This window comes from Oryctolagus cuniculus, chromosome 8, assembly GCF_051225735.1.
Source record: "Oryctolagus cuniculus isolate XC-2025 breed Fujian yellow rabbit chromosome 8, ASM5122573v1, whole genome shotgun sequence".
NCBI lineage: Eukaryota > Metazoa > Chordata > Mammalia > Lagomorpha > Leporidae > Oryctolagus > Oryctolagus cuniculus.
The window spans coordinates 129891652-129916322 of NC_142874.1; the positions used below are offsets into that span (position 1 = coordinate 129891652).

At 38.2% G+C, this 24671-nt stretch overlaps 1 pseudogene; it reads right to left on the reverse strand.

Moving 5' to 3' along the window:
* Positions 1 to 415: 415 nt before the first annotated feature.
* LOC149125167 (6-phosphogluconate dehydrogenase, decarboxylating-like) lies at positions 416 to 24610 on the reverse strand (annotated as a pseudogene).
* Positions 24611 to 24671: the final 61 nt, after the last annotated feature.

Genomic DNA, 24671 nt, shown 5'->3' on the forward strand with positions numbered 1-24671 from the left:
CTATTGGTTGTTTGTACGTCATCCTTTGAAAAATGCCTGTTTACGTCCTTTGCCCATTTCTTAACTGGATTGTTTGCTTTGTGTTGTTAGCCATTTACTTAAAAGGCAGAGTTACAGATAGAGAAGAGAGGAGAGAGGAGAGAGGAGAGAGAGAGTGAGAGAGAGAGAGAGAGATCTTCCACCCAATTGTCCTCTACCCAAATAGCTGCAGAGGCCTGGGGTTTGGCCAGGCCAAAGTCAGGAACCTGGAACTTACTCCAGGTTTCCCACATGGGTGTCAGGGGCCCAAGTACTATGGTCATCTTCTGCTGTGTTTCCCAGGCCATTAGCAGGGAGCTGGATTGGAAGTAGAGAAGCTGGAACACAAAATGTTGCCCACATGGGATGCCAGCATATCTGGTGATAGCTTAACCTGCTATCCGTAGTTGAGGGTCCAGCCGAACACAGTGGCAGCCTGTCGCAGCAGCATGAAGCCTTGGGCGTAAGAGATAATCTTGGAAGCGTAGAGTGCCTTACGAATGTCCTCCAGGAACGACCCCTTGTCACCTTGGAACGCAGCCTTCGGGGGCCCCGCAGCAGCTTGCTGGCTTGAACCCTCTCGTCCTTCAGAGATAACAGGTAGCGCGCGAAGACGGCCTCTCCAATGAGGGTGACGGGAACGCCGTATTCCAGGGCCGAGATGGCCGTCCACTTCCTGGTGCCCTTCTGCCCCTCGCTGTCCCTGATCTTTGGCAGCAGCTGCTTGCCATCAGTATCTTTGAACTTGAGGATGTTGGCTGTGATTTCAATCAGGAAAGAGTCCAGCTCAGTCTTATTCTACTCTTCAAAGGCCTGCACCACGTCGTCGTGCCCCATGCCCAGCACGTCCTTCATCAGGTGGTAGGCCTCACACATGAGCTGCTAGCCCCTATTTTTGAGTTTCCTGAGTTTCTTATATATTTTAGATATTGATCAGATAAATTGGTTCCAAATACTTTCTTCCATTCTGTTGGTTGCCCCTTCACTTTGTTCAGGGTTACCTTTGCTGTGCAAAAGTTTCTTAGCATTTTGGAATCCAATTTGTCTTCTTTTGCTTTTATGGCTTGGACTTCTGGGGTTTTATCCAGGAGGTTTTTGTCTATGTCAATGTCTTCAGTGTTTCCCCTATGTTTTCCTCTAGTAATTTGGTGGTTTTCAAGTAGTCTTGGAAGTAAGAAATTTTTAAACCATAATGTAAACATCTTATGAATAAAAAGATATTAGGTCTGCAACATCCTTGATTCATCTTTATTCACTTTTCATTTGAAGTTTCAAGGGATATGGAAGAGAGATCATTATTATTCTATTAGGATATCATAGGTAAGAATGTAAGTTTGGAAGTGGACTCAAATCAAATCTTAAATCTGTGAATGTTTTTTATATACTAGACCTTGAAGAAGTTCATTAAATGGTTCTTCTTTTACTTATAACTTCAGGATGGGAAAATAATAGTATCTACATTAGGTAAAAATGATGAGCCCCAAAATTATTCCTAGAAGCTATCATTGTTCCCTTTTATAGAAAAAGGGATTTTTGCAATTTAGTATGATTAGATATTAGAAAATGTTGAGATGGTGAGATTATTCTGCTTTCTCCTCACAGGCCTTGCATGAATCTCAAGTGTCTTTGTGTGAGAAAGATGAAAAAGATGAAGGGTTGTTGATTTACAGATGCTGTGTTGCAATGTCATTAAAGAAGCAGAGATCAAATTGATTAAAGAAGGGCTTACAAGCCAAGGACCAATGGCAACCCTGAGGAGCTGTAAATATAAGGAAATGTATTGACCCCTCCTACTTTGCAGCAGGAACCTGCCCTGGCAACAACTGGAGTTATGCCTACATGATATTAGTTGTGGACTGGTTTCCAGCTCAGGAAGAGAATACTACTCTGTGGTTTTAAGTCATCAAGACTGAAGGAAATTTGTTACAGTGGCAATGAGAATCTAATATAGCACTCACTTATTTTAAATTATTTTTAAGTATCATTATCCTACATATATCACAAAAACTATGCCTGGGAAAGTAAGCACTCTCTCAGCATTGGGGGGAAGGCCCACTTTTCATGTTTTAGGACAGAATTTTATGTCCTGTGATTCTCCTTTAAACACCTAGCCCCTCAGGACTGGATCCTCTCTGCCACCAGAGATAGAACAGAAACTCTACACAATAAAGCAGTGACTTGAAGATGAAATGAAAAAGTTGAACTACCGGTATCACAATAACAATAGGAATAACAGCATAGAACCCATAAAATGTATCTGCTCTTCCTATTTACACAAGAATACTTCAAGATATTCATTAAGAAGTGAAAGTGACATGTTAAGATTCCATGATTGTTTTCAGCCCTTGTCTCTACTATTGAGGAACAGTGGTTTTTTTCTTACTATTTATTGAGCTCTTTACATACTGTAGGGTTAATTTTATGAGTGTAAAGTAAACTGAAAGTGGACCATTGTAAAAATAAGAGAGGGAATAGGCGAGGAAGGAGGAGGAAGGGTGGGAGCATGGGTGGGAGGGAGAAGAGGGTGGGAAATATCACTATATTCCTAAATCTGTATACATGAAATATATGAAATTTGTATACCTTGAATAAAATTTTAAAAAAGAATGTCATATTCTATAGTTTTAGTGGGTGAAGTGGTCATTTGCCCATTCAGTTGTTGTTTATAGCTGTTGTCTACATTCCCAATAAACTAGGATGTTCTTTCTTTTATTTGTTAAACTTGTTAGTGAGTGAATTAAGTCTTTTTACTGTAATTTAAATTTAAATGTCTCAAAAACTAAAAAGCAAAAAAGAAAGAAAGAGAGAAGGAAGGATGGTGGGCTGGACAGAGAGGGAGGGAGGAAGGGAATATCATTATGTCTTGAAAATTGTGTCTACAAATCATATTGATTAAAAACTAAAATAAAAAAACTGTAAAAAAAAAATCATGGTAAACTGGAATTAAAGTGAAGTAACACCTTGTCAGAAGGGACTCCATTTTGGAGTAGCTGAGACTCCATTCTGGGAAGCAGTCCCCCACCCCTGTGAGACTCTAGCCAGAAGCTATGATCGAAAACTCTCGGACAATACCAGTCCACTATATTACACCTGGCAAAGCATAGAAACCCCCTAGCATGATTGCTCAAGCTTGGAAGTGGATAGGCTGTACCTGGATTAATGATAAAAATGTAATCTGTTTATATCCTACATATAATATGATTTAAGCCAATATCTAGATTAATGTTAATATTATAATGGAAATTGTTAAGATTGTAACTGGCATTGTCAAGATTATAATTGATATTAGTTTCACATACGTTTTAGGTTAGCCTGATTCCTGGTAACCATATATTCTGCCCTGATCCTAGCAACCATGTATTCCCCTCCCGATTTTGTGGTTTTTGCCTTTAAAAACCCTGTTGCTCTGGGCTTCAGGATCAAGAGTTCTTTGGGGCATGAGCCCACTTTCGGCCACTGGCAATAAAAAACTAAAATTTATCAGTGTGTGGCACTTCTTTGTCAGCACTCACTCAGGCACAACAAAAGAAATGCATGTTTTTCATGAACATTTGAAGACTCCTTGTAAATGAACACATGTGTGATACTATAAAGAAAGGAAAAACTAAGGATTACATTGAAATAAATGTACAGTAGTTAAGTGTTAGCATCGTTATTCTGGTCCTCATTTAAATGTATTTTGGTAATCAATCAGGGTTCAGTTAAAGAATGCCAGGGCCAAAGGAGTTGCATTTATCAAAACATGAACAAACAGAGGTAAATACATACATATCCACAAACATATATGAGATGTTGAAGACCTGAATGCTACTGATGTTGACTGCCAAGCTTGAGAAAAGTGAAGATACTTTTATGCTTCTTACTTTCCTATTCTATTATTGTACAGTAAAAAACATGCTAAACAGGAGACAATCATAAAAAAGGCAGTGGCTTATTCTTATATAGGTAAAATGAAGTTTCCTTATCTGTTCTTTTATTTTATCTAGCATACAATTAAGTCATTTCCCTGAAGAATGGGCCCTCAGAATGAAGCAATTGTATAATTCTCCCTTTACTTATCATTATTGGGTACACAAATTGAATGGATGTCGAGATACAATGACATGAACAAAAGTTCAGAATCTTATAGTTTGCAGTACAAAATGATTAATAAACTACACTTTAGCAGTGGAAGTTCAAGTTCACAAATTGCAAAATATTCTTAGTATGAAGGGAGAAAAAACATGTGTGGCAGACAAAAGGAACGGAAATCATCAATTGCCACCTAAAATAAATCCAATATCTATTCCATGATATCTGAGACCTTTTAAATCCCTTTTAAATCCCGCAATTTTTAGTATACACGAGCATACAGATTTTCCATGGAATGTGAAAAAGGAAATGTGGTAAGCCAGCTACATGTGGGCACTCAATTCCTTCTTAACAAACAGGGGAGAATAATTTGTATTCTCCGTCAATCTAGCTCCGTATGTAGCTGGGCTGCCTCAGCAGTGGCAGTCATGTGAGGAGAACCATTTAGATGCAACATTTATTTTGGCACAGGTTTGGCTCCACACTCAAGTTTCTCTCCAGATGGACTATCTCCATGCGCGCATAGGCTTGCCTTTTAATTCAACTACAGAAATTAGGGACAAACTCCGCACAAGCACTTGGTTAATAAGAGAGCCAGCAGGAGCAGAAATGGGTAACAGCAAACTCGTTTCCCCTTCCCATTTGCTGCGTGAATACTTTGCAGAGAACCTCCCTTACTTTGCAACCACGTCCTGTCAACTGCAGCTTCAGAATAAATTCTCTCTGCATATGGCCGTTACATCAGCCCTGGTTTGCTAAGAATTCCTGATGAGCTATCAAAGGCTGCGCAGGAATTGTTAAGAAACATCACACAACCAAGTGAGTTTCCTGAGGTACAATACTTTGAGTGATTAAAGTTAATGTCTTTATTTCAAGCTTCGTGAATTTTCAGAGGGAAAATGATGTGTCCTTGGATTGGGGGTATTAGACTCCACCCCATCTTGACTCCACCCATGGTGAGAAAGTGTGAAAGGAATATTAAGAAACCTAATGCATTAATATTTTCTCTTTGAAAGGAGAAGATAAATAAATAGTGATGAAAATAACATTATAAAAACAATCCATGATTAGATAACAAGTTGCTAACAGAGAAGAACACATTGCTACAGAGTTTAGGGATCTGAAAGATTAGTTTTGCATTGGTAGAAAGAATGATGGCAACCAGAAGTGTCCAATTTTTAACCCAGCAAAACTATAAATGTCTTATGTTAGCTGGCAAGAAATAGTGAAGATTATTCTGGATTGTCCAAGTGGACACAGTACAATCACAAAGGTAGGTTAAAGTGGGATGTTGTATTCAGGTCAAGGAGAGATTGGAAAATTTGCTATGTATTCCTGGCATTAAAGATGGAGGAAGGACTAATGCCAAGATACACAGACAAGCTCTAAAAGCTGCAAAAATAGACACTTGTGCTTAGATATTCCAAAAAGGAGTATAGCCTTGCAGACATCTTTTAGCTTAGTGTGACCTCTTTCAGATTTCTGATCTTCAGAACAGTATGAAAACCAATTTGTATTTGAGCCACTAAATTTGAGGTAATTTGATAGAGTAACAATGTGATACCAATACTAACAGAGGGCCATAGAACAAGCTCAGAGTAAAGGAGTCAGAATGTGTATAAAATATCAGCTTACTTCAAAAAGCTTGTGAAAGATGGAATTTTTAAAAAAGGTTTATTATAATGCAAAAAAGTTTGAAATCCATGCATGTGAGTATTTGTGTATCATCTACGCACCTTCTGCTATATACTTTCAATCACTTCTAGATTCCATTTAAAACTTAATGAAATGGAAAGTCTATGTAAACAGTTGTTATACTGTGTTGTTTAGGGATTAACAGCAAGAAAAGAAAACAAGTCTACATATTCGGTACAGACAAAAGCATCATAGGACTAACTCCACAGAAAAGGATCTGCACTGAGCGGATTCTGCAGATGCAGAACTTGGGAATGTGGAACATGCTTGTGTCAAGGACAGCTGTAATATCTGTACAGCAATTTGTGAGATAAAATGTGCTTTGCATTTATTATCTCACTTCATTCACAAAGCAACTGAAAAGGTGTATTTGCTATGATCATCTTCATAGATTGGGCGAGTTTCATACTGCTCCCAAGGGTCTGATAAGGACTCAATCTCTATCTCCTGTCTCTAAATCCTTCATGGTTTCAGCTGGTCTGTGATCTCTGTAGGGATATCCCAGAAACAATTTACATACTGGGGACTGGGAATGAGCACATGAAGTAGATTCCAGGCATACTGCCTGTGGAATAGGGTTATGACGCAGGGTCACGGATGAGCAAGTAGGGGAGCAGCAGTGTTTTGGCCCTGGGAGCTCACTGATCCTTCTTTTTTCTACTTCCTTTGAATCCGGAAATTTGTCACCTGGAGTTTCGGTTTGTGTGTGTGGTATGATGCACAGTTGGTACAAGGAAGATATGGATAATAGTCCAATATAATTGTTATCGCCTTCCCAATATTATTGAATACCATAATATTGTAATAGTTGAGCATTACTTATTTTGTAATAATAATAAAAGCTATTTATATGGATTTTACACTGGGCATCACTTTAGCACATGGCCATCTTCTGCTGAGGCCCTTGATGAAGGGACAGATTTTGTAAAGAGCCAGAATACAGAAATATTTTTCTTGAAGAGTCATTTTAATTCAAATATTTTGTCTAAAAATTGCTGCTAGTTTACTTGCCAATTTGTATACATCTTTATACAGAAATATGTTGCATAGAACAGTATTTCTCTCATTTACTTAAGTCTTAAAACACAACATTTAACATGAATTCCACTCACAATGATTTGTTTTACTGTGAGTCTGAAACTGTCTAGGGATGAAGTTTATTATTCTCCAGATTACATGTTTTCCTTGTGGAAAATTTGTAAATGTATTTGGATGTTATAATGCATTTTTATATACTTCCTTTTATTAAATACTCATAATTAAATGAGTCAGCACATGTAAAGAGCTTATCACAGTGATGGGTGCATCGTGCTGGAAAAGCACTGTCTATTAATTACACCTCCTCCATTACAGTGCTCTGTGAGATGTATATTAATATACACATAATACGAGTTAAGAGTGCATAGAAAAGAGATGAAATGTTTGGCTGGAACTTGCCTCTGAAAACAGCTGTCTTATCTTTTTTTTTTCCCTTATAATAATAGTACTTCTCAAGTATAAAACAATGCTGGATCCTTAGTAGTTGTTCAGTAACTAATTTTTTGGGTCAGTCATTGAATAACAGATGGCTTCCCTTTTATTTCATGATTTTATATAATATGTACATAATTCAGTAAGTTGGAAGTCAAAGAATATTTCTAGTTAAAATAATATGAATCTAAACATTTCCCTACGGCTGGTTCAGTGTGGCCACTTTTTCCTTGAGAAGTTACGTTCACTTTAAAGCATTGAACCTCAAATTGTTTTTATTCACTTAAAAAAAAAAATCATGGGTTTCCCATATGTGTATTTAGTAGAGTAATTTTTAAATTCTCTACAACTGTAAGAAAAGTTTTTGCTTTTTTGCTGATATGCCTACGAAGTTTCCATTATGTTGTCAGAGATATTGCCCAAAGATATGTTTATGGGTGGGCATTGAGGTGCATTGGGTTAACATTCCCCATGGGATGTCTACACCCCATGTTACAGAGTGCCTGGGCTTTACTCCAGCCTCTACCTTCCGATTCAGCTTCCTGTGAATGTGCCTGGGAAGCAATCGAGGATGGCTCAAGTGCTTGAGTCCCCGACACCTATGTGGGAGAACTACATGGAGTTCCTCAAGTCTGAATTTGACTTGCCTCAGAACGCAGCTGTTGTAGGTATTTGGGGAGAAAACCAGCTGGCAGATGATCTTTCTGGGTGTGTCTCTCTCTGTCACTCTGTCTTTTGAATGAAAAAATATGAATAAATAAACACGAAAAAAACAATTGACCGTAACTGTAAGGATGCATCTATTTAAGAAGTAGTATGGGGACAACTGATCTATTAATACTTTACAGGGCATTAAGATATCAGGATACTGGACCTGGAGGGGAAAAAAAGGAAAAAGGAAATGAGGGAGGGGGAGAAGAAGGAGAATGGACTTATATTTGACACTATATTAGAGTAACAAAAATATTTTCCAAATAAATTTAATTACCTCATTATGAAATCACTTATTGAGCCACCATTTTGTAAGAATTTTTCTTTTAAAATCCCTTCAGTGAAAAATGTGTAAGACTATTAACTCCAACATTTCTCTAACATGCTTAAGCTTAGAATGCTGCAATTTAATCACTTTTTGATTTATGTATTTAATATAGTTATAGCTTAGCTTATAGTGTTATGATAAAATAACCCAATTGAGTTGAGGTAAGAGATATAAGAAAACATTCTATTCCAATTCAAGTACCAAAGACTTATTTTATGTAGTTAGGAGCACAGAGGGGTTTAAATAATCAGGGCTTGGAAATAAAGACATGGTGGGGAAAATGTATCACCAATATAAAAATAATTTGTGTGTATGAAAGTTAAGATTATTCTCCACTATAGAGAAGAAACCAAAATAGTCTGGTGTACTTGAAAGATGATGAGACTATTTACCAGAATGAGAAACAATGTTCAAAGTAATAAATGATTATAACTTCTGTCTTTGATTCGAAAAGTCTTTTTGCTTCTTTTCTCCTATTAATTTTTTCCTGTTTACTATTAAAGGCATATTCTGAAAGTCCTGAATTTTACACTTCTCACTAGTTTGTGGAGTAAAGTAGGCTATAAATCACGGCTATGCAAAACAGTTTTTCTTAATTTAATTTCCATCTTCTTAGAACCCATTCTGTAATTAGATTTGTGGCCTGTTGTGCCCTGGAATAAGTATATGACTATACTGCTTAGCCTAAATTGTTTTGATAACAAATTTGTAGAACTAGGACACAGTTAAATTGTTTAAAGAAAAACACACCAGACCCTTGGATCTTGGACTATCAACTCTCTTCCAGTCATTTCCTGGGCCATCTGAGCATGACCACAAAACATCCATCATCATTTCCTCACAAGGACCTGGCTGCAGCTCTGTAGGAGAGGTTCTGCACCGTGGTCATCTGGGCAGACGTGTCTCTGAGATCTGGAGGCTCTCCTCTGCTTACTGAGAAATACGGCTCAGAACCTGCCTCCTGGTGCTTGGCAGTCATGGCAACAGAGCAGTAGGCAGTCCTCGGTGTCCATGGCTGTCACATAAATCACAGGGCAAAACCAAGAGTCTATGTCTTTTTAAAATATGCGTGTGTAAATAGTTATTGATTAGCATATCTGTTTATAGCTTGATTGAGAGTACTATGATTTGTCAAATGTGGTTTCAACAGATGTGTGTACATTTAATTGTTGAGATATCGAAAAATTATTTTTAATTGTTCATTTGAGGAAACTTGCATGGATGTTTATCTGAATACATAAATGGATGTTTATCTGAATACATAAATGTGGGAGAGTTTAAGAAATGTAATTTCACCACTCTTATTTGTGTGTGTGTGTGTGATTCTCTGATACAAATATATAAAATAAACCTTACTAGTACCAACTTCATGTCTTCTGATCTGTGCCACTTTAATCAAGCAGTTGCCTAGTGTTAAACTTGATTAATGAATGGAATAAAATATCCATGTTAAGGTGGTTAACAATTAGTTGTACAAAAATTCACAAAATGTATTTAACTTGTTGAAATAAAGATTCAAATATCAAGTTCTCTGAAATCATAATGAAGTCTAGCTAAGTAATTATAGGCATATAAAGAAAGATTATAGTCACCATTTTAATAAAAGTCTTATGGACTCCAATATGGAAGCATTTTTACTTTAGTCATTTAAAATAAAGCATTATTTTAAAGCCATTCCCTAGGGAATTTCTTAAAAGTTCTATTTAATAAAGTATATTTTAATGAATAGTAAACTAAATCCAGGTTTAACTAAAATACCTTAAGTATGTGTGAAATTTAACTTCTAATTTAAACAATTGTCTGTGTTGATTGGATCTCCTGGCTTCAGATGCTTTTCTTAATTACATGTTTATGAAATTTTAAATATAGGCTTACAATAACACAGTTTCTTGAAAAAATATAGTGTAAAGAAAGAATTAATACCATATACTTTCTGAGAAATCAATTATTTGATATGCAATATGTCATATCATGGTATTTTGTTAGAAAAACCCTTAAGATTGAGCATGTCCCAAATTGTACATCTCCTTCCTCTCTTATTCCCACTCTTATATTTAACACGGATCACTTTTCAGTTAAATTTAAACACCTAGGAATAATTGTGTGTTAATTACAGAGTTCAACCAATAGTATTAAGTAGAACAAACAAAAATACTAAAAGGGATAAAGTATTAAATTGTACATCAACAGTCAGGACAAGGGCTGATCAAGTCAGTGTTTCTCATAGTTCCATTTCACTTCAACAGGTTTCCTTTTTGGTGCTTGGTTAGTTGTCACTGATCAGGGAGAACACATGATATTTGTCCCTTTGGGACTGGCTTAATTCACTCAGCATGATGTTTTCAGATTCCTCCATTTTGTTGCAAATGACCAGATTTCATTGTTTTTTACTACTGTGTAGTATTCTATAAAGTACATGTCCCATAATTTCTTTATCTAGTCTACTGTTGATTGGCATTTGGGTTGATTCCAGGTCTTAGCTATTGTGAATTGAGCTGCCATAAACATTAAGGTGCTGACAGCTCTTTTATTTGCCAATTTAATTTCCTTTGGGTAATTTATTTTAGTTTCCATTCATTTTCAAAGCTTTAACAAATTTATATTCATGGGACTGTCATTCTGGCATAGTGCTTAAAACCCCCACCTGTAATGCTAGCGTCCCATATGGGTGCTGGTTTCTGTACCAGCTGTGCAACTTCCAATCCCATCAAGGTGGCATGTACCAACGCCATCTCACTAGTCCAAGTGATCAATTTCAGTTCACAATTGATCACACTGATAGGTCTAAGAGTCAAAGGGAGCACAAAAACAAGACTAGTGTCTGCTAATTCTAACTGATAGAATCAAAAAGGGAGAGAATGATCCAACATGGGAAGCGGGATACACAACAGACTCATAGAATGGCAGATGTCCTAAATAGCACTCTGGCTTCAGAATCAGCCCTTAAGGCATTTGGATCTGGCTGAAGAGCCCATGAGAGTATTTCGGGCATGGAAAGCCAAGACACCCTGGCAAAAAAAAAAAAAAAAAAAAAAAAAAAAAAAAAAAAAAAAAAAAAAAAAAAAAATCTCCGCGAGTGAGATCCCAGTGGAAAGAACGGGTCATCAAAGAAGGAGGTACCTTTCTCTGAAGGGAGGAGAGAACTTCCACTTTGACTATGACCTTGTCTGAATAAGATCGAAGTCAGCAAACTCAAAAGGCTTCCACAGCCTTGGCAACTCATGACTAGAGCCCAGGGAGATTACTGACGCCATAAACAAGAGTGTCAATTTGTTAAGTCAACAACAGGAGTCACTGTGTACTTACTCCTCATGTGGGATCTCTGTCCTTATTGCGTTGTCCAATGTGAATTAATGCTATAACTAGTACTGAAACGGTATTTTACACTTTATGTTCCGTGTGGATGAAAACTGATGAAATCTTTACTTAATATATACTAAATCGATCTTCTGTATATAAAGATAATTGAAAATGAATCTTGATGTGAATGGAATGGGAGAGGGAGTGGGAGATGGGAGGGTTGCAGGTGGGAAGGAAGTTATGGGGGGAGGAAGCCATTGTAATCCATAAACTGTACTTTGGAAATTTATATTTCCAAAATAAGTTTAAAAAATTATAAAAAGAAAAACCCTTAAGAGAGTATCAGTTTATAATTATTGAATGTTCATGTGACCACTGTGCTGTTTAATTAGGAGAATGTATAGAAATCAGCAGGTGACTAGTTCAGTTTTTTTTTTAACCAATTTCATCTCTCAACTTTCATGCTATAATGTTTTTTATTTCATGATGAAGTATGTTAACAAATACAATTTTTCTGTTTTTGGGCTGTTGTATACTTGTTACTTAAACTTGCCTTTACTATGTTTTTCCTTTGCTTATCATAATCAATTCAGTTTTTTAAGCTTATCACATAATCTATATAAACACCAAGAATATTAAAATTAAGTTTCTATTTATAGAGATCTGCTGAAATATTCTGCAAGTGAAAGTTTTCGATTCAGTGCTATCTGTGGATACTTTGAAAAGACTTCACAGCCCCCTTTTCTGACTGGGCTGGAAGAAAATACTTGTGTTGGTGGTTGCCTGAGTAACAGCCTTTTTTCTATCATCTCCATTCCCACCCGCCATGACTCAGAAATATTTTTTCTGCTGTCATTCTGCCACCCCACCACCACTGTTAAACGTGCATTTGGCCATTACAACCAGTAGGTGATTTTCTCCATACTTTTCTTCTTCAAGCATGGTGACCTGAATAACAGTGTCACCTTTAGGTGACTCTTTTTTTTTTTTTTTTTTTTTCTGAAAGTAAAAGCTGGGTACTATATTGTAATTCCAGAAAAGCAATGCTGTAATTATGTAATCATTAAAAGAGTAAAACAAGACAAATGCTTGAATTGGTTGGTTTAAGCTTTTCCAAATAAAATATTAACAAAGTATATGCTATGAAATGAGGGAACAGTGCCTCATTCCTATACTCTTTAAAAGGAATTCAGAGAATGGGAAACTCAGTGTTACTGGCCTGAATTTAATGTAAAAATGGCCCACTAATCCAGAACTAAAGTTTTCTGAATAATTACAATTGAGATTCATTATGTAGGAAATATATCAGGCAGAAATCAATGGGGTTTTCTGATTCAGTAAGTTTGTTTAATGAAAAAGGGAGAATAATTTGGGGGGAAAAGTTCAAGAATTGTTTTTGATCTCATTATGAATGCCCATCATTATGGCCTAAATATATTTATCTTTCACACAGGTGGCAAAATTAATCTTCCATAATTTGATGGAATTTTTATCTCATTGCTTTCCTTTAATTGGCAGTAAGCACAGATAATAGAGAATTGAACAGTAGTACAATGCTGCCCTTTGATTAAGTTTTTGTCCTTTTCTCTGACATTATTTCTGTGAACCAAAGTTTCTTTGGAAAAATCAATAACCATAGCACGGTTATTGATTTTTTGGTTTGTTTCTTATCAATAGCACCAACTCTCTAATTCAAAGTATAGCAGTACCCTTCTCTGCTCTCCATTCTCCAATAGTTTCATTTAATTGCTTTTGCCATTTTCTTTAATACAATTTGCTTTAAGCCAACTATACTCCCCCCCCACCTTTTTTTTTTGACAGGCAGAGTGGACAGTGAGAGAGAGAGAGAGAGAGACAGAGAGAAAGGTCTTCCTTTTTGCCGTTGGTTCACCCTCCAATGGCCGCCACAGCCGGTGCGCTGCCGCCGGCGCACCACGCTGATCCGATGGCAGGAGCCAGGTGCTTCCCCTGGTCTCCCATGGTGTGCAGGACCCAAGCACTTGGTCATCCTCCACTGCACTCCCTGGCCACAGCAGAGAGCTGGCCTGGAAGAGGGGCAACCGGGACAGAATCCGGCGCCCCGACCAGGACTAGAACCCAGTGTGCCGGCGCCGCAGGCGGAGGATTAGCCTAGTGAGCCGCGGCGCCGGCCGCCAACTATACTCTTTAATATTATTTTATTTATTTACTTATTGTAAAAGATTTATTTTGAAAGTCAGAGTTAGAGAGGGAGAAATCTATTCACTGGTTCACTCCCCAGATGGCCACAATGGCCTCGCTCCTGTCCTGTGTTCCATCTGGGTCTCCCATGTTGATGGCAGGGACTCAAACACTTGGACCATCTTCTGCTGCTCTTCCTAAGTCATTATCAGTGAGCTGGATTGAAAGTGGAACAGGAGGCTGGCACCGCAGCTCAATAGGCTAATCCACTACCTGCAGCGCCGGTACACCGGGTTCTACTCCCGGTCGGGGTGCCGGATTCTGTCCCAGTTGCCCCTCTTCCAGGCCAGCTCTCTGCTGTGGCCCGGGAGTGCAGTGGAGGATGGCTCAAGTTCTTGTGCCCTGCACCCCATGGGAGACTAGGAGAAGCACCTGGCTCCTGGCTTTGGATCAGCGCGGTGCACCAGCCGCAGCGGACATTGGGGGGTGGACCAACAGAAAAGGAAGACCTTTTTCTCTGTCTCTCTCTCTCACTGTCCACTCTGCCTGTCAAAAAAATAAATAAATTAAAAAAGTAAAGTGGAACAGCGTGACACGAAATGGCACCTGTAAGGGATATCAATTTCCCAGTTGGCAACTTTACCCACTATGCCACAGTGCCGGCCCCTAATATCACTATTTACATGTAACACTGTATAGTTTCCTTATTCCTCAACATCATCATAATCTCAATTGTGTTTTCCTTGTCTTTTTGATTAACTTTTAAAAAATCCCTCTTTCATTGAGTATCACCCAAATAATCTTCAAATGTAATCAGAATGTTGCACAATGACCCTCACAGATAAGTTACAACAGGGAAATCAGAATGCAATGAAGGAAAGCAAAACTGAAAAATGATAATGGATACGGCTTACCCAAAAAAGGCCTCAGTCATAAAAATTAAGTTACAGTAGCCCAATTTTTTGAATTAAATCCTCCTATTTTTATACTTTGTTTACTTCTGCAAAACCATTTCTTAGGCTTTGCAGGGAGTCTTAAAATGCATTGTTCTGAATGATAAAGGCTTGACTATTCTCTCCAACTCTACTCTTAAAGAGAATATGACAATAGTCACCACCTGTAAACATCCAATCCTTTTGATATCTTGTCTTTACTCACTGAACTTCTTTTTCTGTCCACATCTTTTGGGGTGCATGGTGGGAATTTGGGTGTTGTGAACGATGGATGCTGAGTTGAAAACTAAATTAAACAAAACACAACCCTTTACAAAATTAAAAGTCTTGCCTAAGTCAATGTGTTTGCCTATTTTGTAGCATACTCACTTGGAGTGGTACTTCTTCACACTCTGCTAATTGGACTACAAACATTTCATTATATATTTTGGTTATGTCCTATTCCTTGTGATTTATCTACCTGTATTTCCTTTTTAATATTTGCACTTATCTATCTGCATTTCCACAACTGATCCAACAAAGTATATCATCTACAAATGTTTCCTGTTAATAAAAAGCTATCTTGGAATATGACTGCTCCAGTCAGAATAATTTTTGTTGTAAGGTACAGAAACAAAAATAAACTAACTGAAGGAGAAAATGCCATTTTCTCAGAATTAATAGAAGAAAAGTAGGAATCCCCCAAACTCCAGAGACTATAGTGGCTACACATACAGATTAATGCCAAAATGACTCTCCACCCCTTACCATTCCTTCTATTTACTTCCCAGCTACAGAGAAATTTCTCCTCTACCACATTCTAGAGAAGAATGAAAGGCTATGACTGGCCTTGATCAAGTCCATGTGTCTGCCATTTTCTGACCCCCATCCTGGGGAAATAACACAGCCAGATCTCCGGAGCATTATGGCCAGAAATTCTTCAGAACAATATAGTTTGAGTGGGAAGCAACATTTTTTTCAATGAATGGAGCGATAGCTGTTTATATTTTTTATCAAGTATATGAACAAATCTGCATTGTAAATTTACCTACAGAGCACAAATTTCATAAAGACCGGTATAGATTATGGTCAATCATCACTTCCAACATAGTATGCTGTAAAATAGCAAGCAATAATATATACTGATACATGATGTTTGTTTCTTTTCTAGTCCAGTAAAGTTAACTTTTTCTTCAAAATGTTGAAATGATATTTAATGAAACTTGGGTAGCCTATATCAATTAGGTATCTAAAACAAACTCACTTTGTCTTGATGTACAATTTATGAAGTCTAATATTCACTCAGAATTTGTTTAACCTTAAGATATCTCAAAAGGAAAAGGAAGCAAAACAGTTCCCCAATATACCTGAAAAAAGTATTTGCTTTCTTTTTATATGCATGAGGGGTATTATTTGTAATAATACTACACTGCCACCTTGTGGAGTTGCTGAATGAAAAACCAGTTAAATAAACACCACTGGCCAAGTACCCTCCTCTCCCTACCCTGCCCCCTTGTCCCCTCAAGGTGACTCAGAAAATCTCAGGAGGATTCACGTAAGAGCTGTTAAACAAATAATCTATGATATTACAAATGGATACTTGGTGGTAACAGACCATATTGCCTATGAGTAAATTCATTACAGAAAAGTAGCCATTTGTAACCAGTTTCTTTATAGAGATTTATTTTAAAACATTTTTGTCCTATTAAGTGCATTTCACTTGAAGAACAGAAAATATCAGAATTCAATGCCTGCATCTACCATTACTAGATATTTATGTTAATCTCCTTATGCTTGGATTTTTCAGTGTTTAAAATGAGGAATTTATTCTTGTGTTCTTTAAAAAGTATTGGCAATATAATTCACTGTGTCTATAACTATATTTATTATTGTTATACATGCATTCTTTGAGACTTCTTTTGAAATTTGTTTTACATACAAACCCTTTGTCAGGCAATGTACTTGAGGCTTGTAAATGTGTGATAAGGGAAAAAAAACACATGACATGCTATAACTGTTTATGATGAATAATAACCAGTCAATGAAATTGAATTATAGTAAAATACTAATAGTTAAGAAAAATTAATTTTTGTGTAGATTTCAAAGTCTTACAGCATTATTTCAAATTATGAACCACAAGACAACTGTGTAGCGTATTAGCATAGGATATCTTTTAATATATTTTATAAGTATTTTGTTTGTTTTCACAATGAAATATTGTTCTAAGACATCTGAAATGATGCAATCATTGAAAATAAATGATTTTTATAAAATTCAAAAAACAAAAATGTTTACTATGATATGAAGATGGCACTATATTTCCTTGGTAAAAGCAAATGCTACACAAAATTTTATATATATATATATATATATATGTATGTCTATCTATCTATCTATCTATATATATAATAGAGAGAGAGAGAAGAGAGAGAGAGAGAGAGAATCTGTTCTACCGGTTCACTTCCAAAATGCTTGCAATAGCCAGCACTGGGCTACACCAAACCTAGGAGCCAGGAATTCAAATTCAGATCTCCAGCATAGGTGCAGGAATCCAATTGTTTAAACATCATTTGCTGCCTACCAGGGTACATAGCAGCAGGAAGCTGGATTCTAGAGCTGGAGTAGGGAATCAATTCTGTATACTCTGATGTGGGATTCAGGATTCAACTCTTAACTTAAACACTTGCTCTGAACAGATGTTTAATTTTGAGCAGGATAGAAATATCCCATCTTATGGAAATTAAAGCTCAGTCAAGAAGATAGACAATTCAAAAAACAGAAGTGCTATCTCCAGGTTAATGTGGGTGAGCACAGTAGGACCCACTGTAGCCTTGCAGTTGCAAGCAGAGCACCTTAAAATAAATGACCACTAGGCTGTGCTAGAAGGATGCCAAAGAATTATGTAGGACAAGAAGAGAAACCAGAACATATTCTTTTTTAAAATTTTTTATTTTATAGAAAGCTTTTATTTAATAAATATAAATTTCATAGGTATAACTTTTGGATTATAATAGTTCTTCCCGCCATTATAATGTTTCTTCCCCACCCCCAAACCATCCCATCTCCCACTGCCTCTCCCATCCCATTCTTCATTAAGGTTCACTCTTAATTATTTTTATATACAGAAGATCAACTCTATACTAAGTACATTTCAACAATTTCATCCACACAGACATACAAAGTATAAAGTACTGTTTGAAGACTAGTTTTACGGTTAATTATCATAGTACAACTCATTAAGGACAGAAGTCTAACATGGGGAGCAAGTGCACAGTGACTCCTGTTGTTGATTTAACAACTAAAATTCTTATTTATGATGTCAGTAATCACCTGAGGCTCTTGTCATGAGCTGCCAAGGCTATGGAAACTTACTCTAAGGAAAGTGATCAGCATGTATAGTCATGGAGGCCAAGAATTATCACAAAATTAAGTTGAAGGTACATGATTGGCCTTGTTTTTAAACCAAGGATAAGACTCTCACATCCTACATCTGAGTACCTGGGATTGATCCCCTGACGCCACTCCCAATTCCAGTTTCCTGCTAATATGGACCATGAGAGATAGTGGTGATAACATAAACATTGTCCTTGCCACACACAAGGGAGATCCAGACTGAATAATTTGCTCCTGATTTCAGCCATGACCATTATGAGCATTTGAGGCATGAACAAGTGGATGGGTTCTCCCCCTCCTCTCCCTCTGAAACACACAGGGGCCGGCGCTGTGGTGCAGTGGGTTAAAGCCCTGGCCTGAAGTGCCGGCATCCCACATGGGTGCTGGTTTTAGTCCTGGATGCTCCTGTTCTGATTGAGCTCTCTGCTATGGCCTGGGAAAGCAATAGAAGATGGCCCAAGTGATTGGGCTCCTGTATCCACATGGGAGATCTGGAAGAAGCTCCTGGATCCTGGCTTCAGATCGGCACAGCACTGGCCATTGCAGCCATCTGGGGAGTGAACCAGTGGATGGAAGACCTCTCTCTCTCTCTCTGTCTCTACCTCTCTCTGTAACTCTGTCTTTCAAATAAATAAAATAAATCTTAAAAAAAAGATAAGGATAATTAGGGATGGCAATGGAGGGGTGATGTGACAAGAGGTCAGGATGGAAATGTAGGTGAAGTGATCAAGCAGGACCCTGAACATTAGAGTGAAGAGTTTGGACATTATTGCAAAGGAAACTTGAAAGCAATGACATAACTGCCTTTTCATGACAGAGGAGCCACTCCTTTTATTGGTGGACATTTATAGTAGGTAGGTAAAAACGGAAGGGAGGCAACATGGACTATGATGGGAAAAGGTACAGGCAGAGGGTGATGGTGCACTCGAAGCAGATGATCATGGTAGGGTTAGAGAAAATGGGTTGACTACTTGTCAGGACAGCTATTGTTGGAATGACCAAACTCAGAGACTGTTAGGAGAGGAGCAGGATTTAGAACATGAGGGGACTAGTTTGGATATGCTGAGTTTTTGACATATGCAGTAAATATATTCAGTTGATAGTTTGAAAAGCAAAGTACATCTGTTCTCATTTTCCCTCCATCTCCTCTCTCTCTCTCTCTCTCTCTCTCTCTCTCTCTCTCCTGTCACTCACTCTCTGCATTTTGTAGTGTATGTATGTGATTACAAAGTGCCACACAGATAATAAAATAAATTAAGTTGTAGAAGTGGATATAATTGCCATTGCAGATATGAAGAAGGCCAAAAGAAGAATATTAAAATATGAATACAGAGAGACAGGAGAAAACCCACAAAAAGTCCCAGCATTATAAAGATCCCGTCCCAGAAGAGTGAGGCTGAAAAGCAGTGCTAGGGGGTCAGCACTGAGGCATAGAAGGGTGGGCTTCCGCCTGCAGCACCAGCTTTCCATATGAGCTACTTCACTTCAGACCCAGATCCCTGCTGTTGCACCTGGGAAAGCAAAGGAAGATGGTCCAAGTGCTTGGGCCCCTGCACCCACTTGGGAGACCTGGAAGAAGCTCCTGCCTCCTGGCTCCTGGCTTTGGATTAGCCCAGCTCCAGTTGTTGTGGCCATGTGGCCATTTGGGGAGTGAACCAGCAGATGGAAGATCTGTACCTCTCTCTCTCTCTCTGACTTTCAAATATATAAATCTTTAAAAAAAAGGAAAATTACAGATGTATGCTGAGAGACATTTTGTCTGTCTCTGACGTACAATGGTTTTGCGTGTAATATCTTCTGTAATTCCTTCACTATACTCCACAATTCTCCCTTGGGACAGAAATCTTCCTTACAATTCTTTATTTTAGATTCAGTCAATATTATATTGCACAAAATATGAAAAGATAATTTGGATTCATTTTACTGATGTACCTGAAGTACCATGATTATTCAAGTACAGTGTTTAAAAAGTAATGCAAAGTAAATAAAAATTGCTGAATTTTTGGAAAATATTTCACAATTGCCAATTAGAGTTTATTCTACACAACCCTTCGATTTTTTTTAAATAAAGACTTCCTTTCTTAAGTTAAATATTCATATGAGAATTTGAGAGATTGGAGGCCAGAGAGAGAGAGCGAGCGGTGTCTTCCATCTGCTGGTTCACTCCTTGAAACACCCTAACAGCCACTGAAGCCAGGAGCCAAGAACTTGAACCAGTTCTTTCAGGTGGCAGCAGGGAACTAAGTACCTGGGAAATCAACTGTTGCCTCCCAGTGGGTGCATTAGTTGAGAACTGGACCACAAGTGTAGGCAGGACTTGATCCCAGGGTGGGAGGTAGGTATCCCAGGTGGTAACTTATCTGAATATGTGAGGACACACCCTGAGTCTTGAAACTTTTGGAGAACTCCATGTGTTCTGGTCTGTCTCCAAAGATGTAAGCCATATAGGAAAGTCCAGAAAGAGAACATAGTTCATTGATAAAGAAGTTGAAAGGCAGTATCCGAAATACACTTTTAATCCTCAGACCAAATTGTCATTTAAGAAAAATAATCACGGAACATTTGCTATCATCAATACTGAAACTCAGAATGACAATGTCAGAGTCAATAGATCGATCCAATCACATTCAAGTGCAATAACATTTGCTGGAAGTAAGTTAATATCAGATCTTACATTTTTATATTGATTTAACCTGAAAAGGAAAAAAAAAATTGGAGAATGTGTCATTTGGTTCAAAGAAAAACATTTTTTTTCTAGAGGCATATTTAAGTGGTAGACTGAGAAAATGGATAGTAGCAAAGTTTTATCATTTATTAGTTTCTATTTATTCATTTTATCTGGGGACTGTTGGAGGGATAAGATACGTTGTGTTTGCAAATCTGTTTATTGGTTGTATTATGTCAAGGGATGGGTGGGGTAGAGAAACTACATTTAGGCATTTTAGCTATTTTGTTAACATTTGCTTTATGATGCATTGTGAAAGTTAGATACTACCCTGTTAAAGAAAAACAATGTTTATTAAATTATATTAAAGCTAGTTTTCTAATTCCTATTCCTTGAGAATTTCACTGTTTTTATATTACTTTTCTCTGAACTTTTTTTTTTAAGATTTATTTATTTATTTGAAAGGCAGAGTTACAGAGAGGCAGAGGCAGGATGAAAGGTCAGTCTTCCATATGCTGGTTCACTCCCCAGATGGCTGCAATGGCCAGAGCTGCACTGATCCAAATCCAGGAGCCAGGAGCTTCTGGGTCCTCCATGTGGGTGCAGGGAACCAAGGACCTGGGCCATCTTCTACTGCTTTCCCAGGCCATAGCAGAAAGCTGTATCAGAAGTGGAGCAGCCGGGACTGGTACTGGTACCCATATGGTATGCCGGCATTGCAGGTGATGGCTTTACCCGATAAACCACGGTGCCAGCCCCTCAACTTGTTGTTAAAGCAATAAAGCATTTAAGAGTCAGTTGGAGCCCTCTGCATGTTTCCCAGTATTGTTCAACACCATTCTTCCACCAAATATATTGTCATCTGAAATTATTAACTTCTTATTCTAATGTATATTTTTCCTTCTATTACAAACAAATGAACACATAAGCTATATATTTTATCTCAGTGTTTTCTTTGTGTGTGTGTGTGGTTTTTTTTTTTTTTTTTTTTGACAGGCGGAGTGGACAGTGAGAGAGAGAGACACAGAGAAAGGTCTTCCTTTGCTGTTGGTTCACCCTCCAATGACCGCCACGGCTGGCGCGCTGCAGCTGGCACACTGCACTGATCCGATGGCAGGAGCCAGGTGCTTCTCCTGGTCTCCCATGGGGTGCAGGACCCAAGCACTTGGGCCATCCTCCACTGCACTCCCTGGCCACAACAGAGAGCTGGCCTGGAAGAGGGGCAACCGGGACAGAATCCGGGGCCCCGACCGGGACTAGAACCCGATGTGCCGGCGCCACAAGGAGGAAGATTAGCCTAGTGAGCTGCGGCACCGGCCTATAAGCTATATATTTTAATTTTTAACATTTATAGTTATTTTTATTGTATGTATCCAATAAAGTCCTTTTTGTGTTTGAAATTATGGATATTAATTATTTTTTAACATTTATCCTTAACATGTGTAACTTTGGTTCCCATTAAGAAGTTATGAAATTCTATTATTTGATTATATTTCAGGTTAGCCCCTTTATTTAGTGAATGTGTGGGATGTTTCCATTACTATTCCAAGAACTGTCGTACTGAATGTTCATTTGCATGACTCCCTCACGCTTTTGATAAGACTGGGTTTTAAAGCTGTGTGAAATTGCTAGAGTGTTGAATTCACACGATTTAAACTATCCAGATATTGACAAGTTTATATCAAAATACCAATTATGTATAAAAGTTTTTCTTGGTCAGAAAATACATGTCAATTAATCTAGTGGTTATGGGATTCCTCAGAATTTATTTTCTTTTTTAAAACCACTAGTGTTACTAATTTCAAATTTCATGGGAAGTTATTTTATTTATTTATCTTGGAAAATTATTCATTGATATCAGTATTTTCCATATATACTCTTATGTCCTGATTTTAACTTATTCATTGTCTTGTGTTCAATATAGTGGATATGTTTCTCTGTAGCTGTTCATATAGCTCACTTAAAAATGTATACTACTAAAATGGTTTTCTTTATTTTAAACATTTGACATCTAAAGAGAAGTACAGAAATGTATAGAATATTAACCCATTATTTAACATAATATGTATCTATTTTAATTAGAAGATTTATAAGGAAAGAATAAATTACTTTTACATCACCTTTTATGGGATCAACATTTTCTCATAAAGTGGAAATGTTGCTATGTTTCATTCTTTCTGCCAAAATAATAATCATTTTTTCTGAATTTTAGGCCTATTCTTTTTTCTTTCATCATCATACATCTGAGATTGATCTGTGATGAATATTATAAATCCAGTTCATTAATTTTAATAGTCAACTAGCATTCTTTCATGATAAATTAGTAACATTTTTACCACCTCTTTATTTTATTATTTTTAAGGTTTTATTTATTTATTTGTGAGGCAGAATTAGAGAGAGAGACAGAAAGGTCTTCCATCCTCTGGTTCACACCTCAAATGGCAACAAAGGCACGAGCTAGGACAATCCAAAACCAGGATCCAGGAGCTTCACCCAGGTCTCCCATAGGGATGCAAGGAACTAAGTACTTGGATCATCTTCCACTGCTTTACCAGGCCCATAAGCAGAGAACTGGATCAGAAGAGGAGTAACTTGGACAGGAAACGGAACCCAGGTGGGATGCCTGCACCGTAGGCAGAGGCTTAACCTACTATGCCACAGCACCTGCCCTTCATCCTTTTATTTTATTTTATTTTATTTTATTTTTGACAGGCAGAGTGGATAGTGAGAGAGAGAGATGGAGAGAAAGGTCTTCCTTTTGCCGTTGGTTCCCCGTCCAATGGCCGCCACGGCCATCGCACTGTGTCCGGCATACCGCGCTGATCCGAAGGCAAGAGCCAGGTACTTGCTTGGTCTCCCATGGGGTGCAGGGCCCAAGCACTTGGGCCATCCTCCACTGCCTTCCCGGGCCACAGCAGAGAGCTGGCCTGGAAGAGGCGCAACCGGGACAGAATCCAGCGCCCCGACCGGGACTAGAACCCGGTGTGCTGGCGCCGCTAGGTGGAGGATTAGCCTAGTGAGCTGCGGCGCCAGCCCATCCCTTTATTTTTAAGCAGTGAGAAGCCTATGGTGCTGCTATGCAGGAAATACTGCTTTACTTATGCCAACAAAGTTGTTTTTTTTTTTTTTTTTTGTGTGTGTGTGTGTGTGTGTGTGTGTGTGTGTGTGTTTTTAACAGGTGGAGTTAGACAGTGAGAGAGAGAGACAGAGAGAAAGGTCTTCCTTCTGTTGATTCACCCCCCAAAATGGCCGCTACGGCTGGCACACTGTGCCTATCCAAAGCCAGGAGCCAGGTGCCTCTTCCTGGTCTCCCATGCGGGTGCAGGGCCCAAGCACTTGGGCCACCCTCCACTGCTTTCCTGGGCCAAAAACAGAGAGCTGGACTGGAAGAGGAGCAACCGGGACAGAACCAGAGCCCCAACCAGGATTAGAACCCCGGGGTGCCAGCGCCACAGGCAGAGAATCCATTAGCCTAGTGAGCCATGGCGCTGGCCATCAACAAAGGTTTTGATGGATTCTTCTTGCCTTTTTTTCCTGGCCACACCTTCCTGTTAAACTCTGCTAACTGCTTGCTGACTGCTTTGTCATTTCCCACAAAGCACTCTGATGTACACAATCCAAACAAATGTGAACTCCTTGCAAAGGATAATTTTCCAGGTAAGTTTCTGAAATTTTCTCTGGAGTTAGAATGACTTCTCCCAACTATGTCTTTCAATAGTTCCCTCAGGCAAATGCTTAGTCTAAAATATAGCTTACATCTTCCAGGAGCCCCCAATCTCCTCCCAACTGCCTTGCATCACAACCTCTACTGTTTCTGAAGGTATTCTTGGTCTTCAACTTCTCCACACTGTTGCAGATAGCTGACATTTCCTAGAGAGAGAGATTTGGAGCTTTCTGTTTCTCTCTGGATAGAACTCTGAGCCAGGGC